This window comes from Muntiacus reevesi, chromosome 1 (genome assembly GCF_963930625.1).
Source record: "Muntiacus reevesi chromosome 1, mMunRee1.1, whole genome shotgun sequence".
Lineage (NCBI taxonomy): Eukaryota > Metazoa > Chordata > Mammalia > Artiodactyla > Cervidae > Muntiacus > Muntiacus reevesi.
In genome coordinates this window covers 22923813-22933777 of record NC_089249.1, presented here as the reverse complement: position 1 = coordinate 22933777, position 9965 = coordinate 22923813, and the positions used below count along the sequence as shown (strand labels likewise).

Genomic DNA, 9965 nt, shown 5'->3' with positions numbered 1-9965 from the left:
TTCTCCTCTAGGAGTTTTATAGTTTCTGGTCTTACATTTAGATCTTTAATCCATTTTGAGTTTATTTTTGTGTATGGTGTTAAAAAGTGTTCTAGTTTCATTCATTTACAAATGGTTGATCAGTTTTCCCCAGCACCACTTGTTAAAGAGATTGTCTTTTTTCCATTGTATATCCTTGCCTCCTTTGTCGAAGATAAGGTGTCTGTAGGTATGTGGATTTATCTCTGGGCTTTCTATTCTGTTCCATTGATCTATATTTATGTCTTTGTGCCAGTACCATACTGTCTTGATGACTGTGGCTTTGTAGTAGAGTCTGAAGTCAGGCAGGTTGATTCCTCCAGTTCCATTCTTCTTTCTCAAGATTACTTTGGTTATTCGAGGTTTTTTGTATTTCCATACAAATTGTGAAATTATTTGTTCTAGTTCTGTGAAAAATACCGCTGGGAGCTTGATAGGGATTGCATTGAATCTATAGATTGCTTTGGGTAGTATAGTCATTTTGACAATATTGATTCTTCCAATCCATGAACACGGTATATTTCTCCATGTGTTTGTGTCCTCTTTGATTTCTTTCATCAGTGTTTTATAGTTTTCTATGGATAGGTCTTAAGTTTCTTTAGGTAGATATACTCCTAAGTATTTTATTCTTTTTGTTGCAATGGTGAATGGTATTGTTTCCTTAATTTCTCTTTCTTTTTTCTCATTGTTAGTGTATAGGAATGCAAGGGATTTCTGTGTTGATTTTATATCCTGCAACTTTACTATATTCATTGACTAGCTCCAGTAATTTTCTGGTAGAGTCTTTAGGGTTTTCTATGTAGAGGATCATGTCATCTGCAAACAGCGAGAGTTCCACTTCTTCTTTTCGTATCTGGATTCCTTTTACTTCTTTTTCTGCTCTGATTGCTGTGGCCAAAACTTCCAAAACTATGTTGAATAGTAGTGGTGAGAGTGGGCACCTTTGTCCTGTTCCTGATTTCAGGGGAAATGCTTTCAATTTTTCAGCATTGAGGGTGATGCTTGCTGTGGGTTTGTCACATATAGCTTCTATTATGTTGAGGTATATTCCTTCTATTCCTGCTCTCTGGAGAGTTTTAATCATAAATGGGTGTTGAATTTTGTCAAAGGCTTCCTCTGCATCTATTGAGATAATCATATGGTTTTTATCTTTCAATTTGTTAATGTGGTGTATTACATTGATTGATTTGCAGATATTAAAGAATCCTTGCATTCCTGGGATAAAGCCCACTTGGTCATGGTGTATGATTTTTTTAATATGTTGTTGGATTCTGTTTGCTAGAATTTTATTAAGGATTTTTGCATCTATGTTCATCAGTGATATTGGCCTGTAGTTTTCTTTTTTTGTGGCATCTTTGGCTGGTTTTGGAATTAAGGTGATGGTGGCCTCAGAGAATGAGTTTGGAAGTTTACCTTCTTCTGCAATTTTCTGAAAGAGTTTGAGTAAGATAGGTGTTAGCTCTTCTCTAAATTTTGGGTAGAATTCAGCTGTGACGCCATCTGGTCCTGGGCTTTTGTTTTCTGGAAGATTTCTGATTACAGTTTCGATTTCCTTGCTTGTGTTGGCTCTGTTAAGATCTTCTATTTCTTTCTGATTCAGTTTTAGAAAGTTATACTTTTCTAAGAATTTGTCCATTTCTTCCAAGTTGTCCATTTTATTGGCATAGAGCTGCTGGTAGTAGTCTCTTATGATCCTTTGTATTTCAGTGTTGTCTGTTGTGATCTCTCCATTTTCATTTCTAATTTTGTTAATTTGGTTCTTCTCCCTTTGTTTCTTAATGAGTCCTGCTAATGGTTTGTCAATTTTGTTTTTTTTTTTTCGAAAAACCAACTTTTAGCTTTGTTGATTTTTGCTATGGTCTCTTTAGTTTCTTTTGCATTTATTTCTGCCTTAATTTTTAAGATTTCTTTGCTTCTACTAACCCTGGGGCTCTTCATTTCTTTCTTCTCTAATTGCTTTAGGTGTAGAGTTAGGTTATTTATTTGACTTTTTTCCTGTTTCTTGAGGTAAGCCTGTAATGCTATGAACCTTCCCCTTAGCACTGCTTTTACAGTGTCCCATGGGTTTTGGGTTGTTGTGGTTTCATTTTCATTCATTTCTATGCATATTTTGATTTCTTTTTTTGATTTCTTCTATGATTTGTTGGTTATTCAGAAGCGTGATATTTAGCTTCCATATGTTTGAATTTTTAACAATTTTTTCCCTGTAATTGAGATCTAATCTTACTGCACTGTGGTCAGAAAAGATGACTGGAATGATTTCAATTTTTTTTTGAATTTTCCAAGACTAGATTTATGGCCCAGGATGTGATCTATTCTGGAGAACGTTCCATGTGCACTTGAGAAAAAGGTGAAGTTGATTGTTTCGGGGTGAAATGTCCTATAGATATCAGTCAGGTCTAGCTGGCCCATTGTGTCATTTAAAATTTGTGTTTCTTTGTTAATTTTCTGTTTAGTTGATCTATCCATAGTTGTGAGTGCGGTATTAAAGTCTCCCACTATTATTGTGTTACTATTAATTTCCTCTTTCATACTCGTTAGTGTTTGCTGTATATATTGCGGTTCTCCTATGTTGGCTGCATGTATATTTATAATTGTTATATCTTCTTCTTGGATTGATCCTTTGATCATTATGTAGTGTCCTTCTTTGTCTCTTTTCACAGCCTTTATTTTAAAGTCTATTTTATCTTATATGAGTATTGCAACTCCTGCTTTCTTTTGGTCTCCGTTTGTGTGAAATATTTTTTTCCAGTCCTTCACTTTCAGTCTGTATGTGTCCCTTGTTTTGAGGCAGGTCTCTTGTAGACAGCATAGATAGGGGTCTTGTTTTTGTATCCATTCAGTCAGTCTTTGTCTTTTGGTTGGAGCATACAACCCATTTACATTTAAGGTAATTATTGATAGGTGTGGTCCCGTTGCCATTTACTTTGTTGTTTTGGGTTCATGTTTATACAACCTTTCTGCATTTCCTGTCTAGAGAAGATCCTTTAGCATTTGTTGAAGAGCTGGTTTGGTGGTGCTGAATTCTCTCAGCTTTTGCTTGTCTGTAAAGCTTTTCTCCTTCATATCTGAATGAGACCCTTGCTGGATACAGTAATCTGGGTTGTAGGTTATTCTCTTTCATCACTTGAAGTATGTCCTGCCATTCCCTTCTGGCCTGAAGAGTTTCCTATTGATAGATCAGCTGTTATCCTTATGGGAATCCCTTTGTGTGTTATTTGTTGTTTCTCCGTTGCTGCTTTTACTATTTGTTCTTTGTGTTTGATCTTTGTTAATTTGATTAATATGTGTCTTGGGATGTTTCGCCTTGGGTTTATCCTGTTTGGGACTCTCTGGGTTTCTTGGACTTTGGTGGCTATTTCCTTCCCCATTATAGGGAAGTTTTCAGCTATTATCTCCTCGAGTATTTTCTCACGGGCTTTCTTTTTGTCTTCTTCTTCTGGGACTCCTATGATTTGAACGTTGGGGCGTTTCACATTTTCCCAGAGGTCCCTAAGGTTGTCCTCATTTCTTTTGATTCTTTTTTCTTTTTTCCTCTCTGCTTCATTTATTTCCACCATTTTATCTTCTACCTCACTTATCCTATCTTCTGTCTCCGTTATTCTACTCTTGGTTCCAGAATGTTTTTGATCTCATTTATTGCATTATTTATTTTTAATTGACCCTTTTTTATTTCTTCTAGGTCTTTATTAAACATTTCTTGCATCTTCCCAATTTTTGTCTCCAGGCTATTTATCTGTAACTCCATTTTGTTTTCAAGATTTTGCATCATTTTTATTATCATTATTCTAAATTCTTTTTCAGGTAGATTCCCTATCTCCTCCTCTTTTGTTTGACTCGGTGGGCATTTTTCATGTTCCTTTACCTGTTGGTTATTTCTCTGCCTTTTCATCTTGTTTAGATTGCTGTGTCTGGAGTGGGCTTTCTGTATTCTGGAGGTCTGTGGTTCCTTTTTATTGTGGAGGTTTCTCCCAGTGGGTGGGTTTGGACGATTGGCTTGTTAAGGTTTCCTGGTTAGGGAAGCTTGTGTCGATGTTCTGGTGTGTGAAACTGGATTTCTTCTCTCTGGAGTGCAATGGAGTGCCCAGTAATGAATTTTGAGGTGGGTCGATGTGTTAGGTGTGACTTTGGGCAGCCTGTAAGTTGACACTCAGGGCTATGTTCCTGTGTTGCTGGTGAATTTGCATGGTATGTCTTGCTCTATAACTTATTGGCTCTTGGGTGGTGGTTGGTTTCAGTGTAGGTATGGAGGCTTTTGGATGGTCTCTTATTACTTAATGTTACATGTAGTCAGGAGTTTTCTGGTGTTCTCAGGTTTGGGGCTTAAGTCTCCCGCCTCTGGATTTCAGTTTTATTCTTCCAATAGTCTCAAGACTTCTCCAACTGTACAGCACTGATAATAAAACTTCTAGGTTAATGGTGAAAAGATTCTCCCCCGTGAGGGACACCCAGAGAGGTTGGCAGAGTTACATGAAGAAGAGGAGATGGAGGAAGGAGATAGAGATGAGCAGGAGGAGAAAAAGTGGGACTGAAGAAGAGAGAGACAGATCTACGCAGTTGTCTGTTCCCAGAGTGTTCTCTGTAGCCCAGACACCCACAAAGATTCACAGAATTGGATTTGGAAGAGAAGGGGATAGGAGGAAATAGACATGTTTTGAGGTAGAAAACGGAGAGTCAAGATTGGGAGAGAGTAATCAACACACTCCTGAATAAAAATGGGAACTGAATATTGGATTCTTAAATGTCGAAATTTATATCATATACTGAAAAACAAATATTAAAAATCTAGAGGTTAGACTCTCAAAAACACAATATTAAAAACAAAAACCAAAACACACAAAAAAATTTTAGAAATATATATGAAGTTTGATTTAAAAACAGGGTTTTTTTTTTTTGCAAGGTTATAGTGTAATGAAAATGAAAATTAAGGAGTAGTAGAGGAGGAATAGAGGACTTCAAAACTAAATAAGAGAAAAAGAAAAATAGAAAAAAGAGAAAATGGGAAAAAAAACAAGAAAAAAATTTTTCCTAATTAAAAAAATCATAAAAATCTATGAAAATTAAAGTTAAGGAGTAATGGGTGAGTAATAGGGAATTTTAAAAGAAAATAAAAGAGAAAAAAGAAAAAAAATTTTTTTAATAAAAAAAAAAAGTAAAAAATATATCTAGGAATTTCTCTGGAGCTGTTGCGGTCAGTGTGGGTTCGGTTCAGGTTCAGATAGCTCCTCGTTCCTGCTTACACTTCTCAATATCTATAAGCCGCTTCCGGTGTAGTTGGTGTTTTCTACAGGGATTTTAATCTGTTGCACCGGTCGCTTCTGAAGCAGTTCCCTTTGTTTATTTGGCTTCTGTTTGCTGGGGTCTTCAGTGCCTAATTTCCGCCCTGACACAGGCGGGCGGAGAGGGTCTCTTATTCCGGTTGCTAATTCTGTCGCGCTGCAGAGAGGAACTGGTGCTGCTTTCCCTGTCTACGCTGCTCAGGCTCCCGGCTGTTCTATATGGAGCGTGCCTTGCGCTGTGCGCGGTTCCCACCCTCCAGTATTCCACAAAAGTGTGGACTTGGCTGCGCCTGCGTTTTGTGCCTTCCCAGTCCGAGCGGCTCGGGCAGCCAGGAGCTTGACGGGCGCACTCTCCCCAGGTGCAGCGCGCCTTCTCCCCTCCGCGTCCCCAGCCCCAGTCCCTGCTTGCACCCGTCGGGTGCCTGAGCCCTGTGTCTCGCCAGGACCCTCCCGGTGGATGTCGACCATCCAGAATCTCAGGAAGTCTTTTGTTAGAAATTGGAGGCCTGTTTGCAGTGCGGTAGGGGATGCGGTCCTTGGGGTTGAGCCTGCCCCTATCCCCTCCCCCCTGGCTCCTGCCTCCAGCGGGGCTGGGCCAGCCTGCAGACTGCGAGCTCTTCACTGGACTTGCTCAGACCCTTTGTTCTGTGAACGGCTGGCAGTGAGTTCGGGCCTGTTAATTTTCTCTCTCCCTCTTACTATCCCACAGTTTAAGTTGGTATCTCACAAAAACTCCCTCCGATTGTCCTCAGGGCACTCAGGCCCGGTCCTGACCCTAAGCAATGCCGCCTGCTTCTCTCCGTGTTCCGCCCCAACTTGCCGGTGGCGGATGCGGGCGTCTGGGGTACTTTTCTGCTGGGAGTTGCTTTTAGGCACGTAATCTGTGGGTTTTATTTATTCTTCCCCTCCCAGTCAGGTTGGCCTCCGAGATTCAAAAACTTCCCCCAGACCCGCCAGTGAGAGGGTTTCCTGGTGTTTGGAAACTTCCTCTATTAAGACTCCCTTCCCGGGACGGATCTCCGTCCTTAGCTCTTTTGTCTCCCTTTTTATCTTTTATATTTTGTCCTACCTCCTTTCGAAGACAATGGGCTGCTTTTCTGGGTGCCTGATGACCTCAGCTAGCGATCAGAAGTTATTTTGTGAAGTTTGCTCTGCATTCAATTGTTCTTTCGATGAATTTGTAGGGAAGAAAGTGGTCTCCCCGTCCTATTCCTCTGCCATCTTGGCTCCTCCTTGATCAAAAATAACTATTTATAAATAATAGAGCAATGGAAATGGGCAAAGAATGTGAATAAATAACTCACCCAAAAGAAATAAGGACAAATATGCAAAAATATACTAATAATGAAATACAAATAAAAATGTTTGCTTTTTAACCTTATTATATTAGCAAAAGTAAAATTATTGATACTATTCAAAGGTGGGCATGAGGAAATGGGTACTCCTATATAACTTCATTGGAATATAAACTAGCACACAATAGCTATTCATATTTAAACATGCATTATTTTTACTTAGCAATTTAACTTCTAGGAATCTACTTTGCTGAAATATTAACAAAATTATGAATATATACATGTATAAGGATATTTTCTGCAGCATTGTCCATAAAGAATTTAAGAATTTCCAAGTGATCTATCAACTACCAAGAGAAAAACTGTTAAATAAATTATCATAATCCTTATAAGAAATTACTGTGAAGCCATTGCGAAGAATATTTTGAGATTTTTATGTCCTGGTATGGAAGACATAGCAATAAGTGAAGAAAAACTGTAATATATGGAACTTTATTTATTATAAGTGAAAAACCAGAATTATATGTGTGGAACTATATGGTTGTCTGAGGAGTTCTTACAAATAGCTGAGAAAAGAAGAGAAACTAAAGAAAAAGGGGAAAAAGAGATATACCTACTCAAATGCAGAGTTCGAAAGAATAGCAAGGAGAGATAAGCAAGCCTTCCTAACTGAGCAATGCAAAGAAATAGAGGAAAACAATAGAATGGGGAAGATTAGAGATCTCATCAAGAAAATTAGAGATACCAAGAGAACATTTCATGCAAAGATGGGCAAAATAAAGGACAGAAATGGTATGGACCTAAGACAAGCAGAAGATAAGAAGAGGTGGAAAGAATACACAGAAGGACTATACATAAACGACTTTAATGACCCAGATAACCATGATGGTGTGATCACTCACCTAAAGCCAGACATTCTGGAATGTGAAGTCAAGTGGGCCCTGGGAAGCATCACTATGAACAAAGCTAGTGCAGGTGATAGAATTCCAGCTGAGCTATTTCAAATCCTAAAAGATGATGCTGTGAAAGTGCTGCCCTCAATATGCCAGGAAATTTGGAAAACTCAGCAGTGACCACAGGACTGGAAAAGGTCAGTTTTCATTCCAATCCCAAAGGCAATGCCAAAGAATGCTCAAACTACTGCGCAACTGCATTCATCTCACACGCTAGTAAAGTAATGCTCAAATTCTCTAAGCCAGACTTCAGCAATACGTAAACCATGAACTTCCAGATGTTCAAGCTGGATTTAGAAAAGGCAGAGGAACCAGAGATCAAGTTGCCAACATCTGTTGGATTATAGAAAAAGCAAGAGAGTTCCAGAAAAACATCTACTTCTGCTTTATTGACTACGCCAAAGCCTTTGACTGTGTGGATCACAACAAACTGTGGAAAATTCTGAAAGAGATGGGAATACCAGACCACCTGACCCACCTCTTGAGAAATCTGTATGCAGTTCAGGAAGCAACAGTTAGAACTGGACATGGAACAACACACTGGTTCCAAATGGGGAAAGGAGTACGTCAAGGCTGTATAATGTCACCCTGGTTATTTAACTTATATGCAGAGTACATCATGAGAAATGCTGGGCTGGATGAAGCACAAGCTGGGATCAGATTGCCAGGAGAAATATCAATAAACTCAGATATGCAGATGACACCACACTTATGGCAGAAAGCAAAGAGGAACTAAAGAGTCTAAAAATAAAAATGAAAGAGGAGAGTGAAAAAGCTGGTTTAAAACTCAACATTCAAAATACAAAGATCATGGCATCCAGTCCCATTATCTCATGGAAAATGGATGGGGAAACAACGGAAACAAGGATAGACTTTGTTTTCTTTTACTCCAAAATCTCTGCAGATGATGATTGCAGCCATGAAATTAAAAGAAGCTTGCTGCTTGGAAGAAAAGCTATGACAAACCTAGACAATGTATTAAAAAGCAGAGACATTACTTTGCTGACAAAGGTCCGTCTAGTCAAAGCTATGGTTTTTTCAGTGGTCATGTATGGATGCAGAGAAGGCACTGGCAACCCACTCCAGTACTCTTGCCTAGAAAATCCCTTGGACAGAGGAGCCTGGTAGGCTACAGATTTGAGGTCGCTAAGATTCGGACACAACTGAGTGACTTCACTTTCACTTTTCACTTTCATGCATTGGAGAAGGAAATGGCAACCTACTCCAGTGTTCTTGCCTGGAGAATCCCAGGTACAGGGGAGCCCAGTGGGCTGTTGTCTATGGGGTCGCACAGAGTCAGACATGACTGATGCAACGCAGCAGCAGCAGCATATATGGATGTGAATTTCACCATAAAGAAGGCTGAGCACCGAAGAATTGATGCTTTTGAACTGTGGTGTTGGAGGAGACTCTGGAGAGTCCCCTGAACTGCAAGGAGGTCAAACCAGTTAATCCTAAAGGAAATCAATCCTGAATATTCATTGGAAAGACTGATGTTGAAGCTGAAGCTTCAATACTTTGGCCACCCGATGTGAAGGGCCAACTCATCAGAAAAGACCTTGATGCTGGGAAAGATTGAAGGCAAGAGGAGAAGGGGATGAAAGAGGATGAGATGGTTGGATCACTGACTCAGTGGACATGAGTTTGAGCAAACTCCAGGAGTTGGTGAAGGACAGGGAAGATGGCATGCTGTAGTCCATGGGGTCACAAAGATTCAGACACAACTGAGTGAATGAACAACAGTATGTGTAGTATGAACTACTACATAGCGCTCGGGTGGCTCTAGTCGTAAAGAACCAGCCTGCCAATGCAGGAGACATAATAAATGTGCATTTGATCCCTGGGTTGCAAAAATCCCCTGGCGGAGGGCATAGCAATCCACTCCAGTATTTTTGCCTGGAGAATCCCATGGACTGGGGAGCCTGGCAGGCTACACTCCATAGGGTCGCAAAGAGTTGGACGTGACTAGGTGACTCAAAAACAGCAATCTAATTTATATTATATGTTTGTGTCTGGACAGTGGAAAGTATGAACAGAAAGAAACTATTAACAGTGATTCTCATCTGGAGAGTACAATGTGCAGTGAGCTTTTTTATTTTTTATATTATTCACTTAGTAATATTGTTATGAACTGAACCGTGTCTCCTCTAAATTCACATGCTGAAACCTTAACACCCAGTGTGACTGAATTGGAGATAGGGTATGATAATGGCCATACTTGCGGTGCCCTTATAAGAAGGACACCAGAGAACTCCCTCTTTCCATGTGTGTACAGAGGAAAGGCTATATGAGAACATATCGAGAAGGCAGCTACTGAGCTCACTTTGGCAGTACATATTAAAATTGGAACTGTACAGAAATGATGAGCATAGACCCTGCATGAGGATGACACACAAATTCATGAAATGTTCCATATTTTT

At 39.6% G+C, this 9965-nt stretch overlaps 1 non-coding gene across 1 annotated transcript; it reads left to right on the top strand.

Annotated features, from left to right (window-relative positions):
* The first annotated feature begins 9862 nt into the window (after positions 1-9862).
* Positions 9863-9965, top strand: LOC136156746 (U6 spliceosomal RNA). Its single transcript, XR_010661229.1, has one exon. It is a non-coding gene; the product is annotated as a U6 spliceosomal RNA (small nuclear RNA).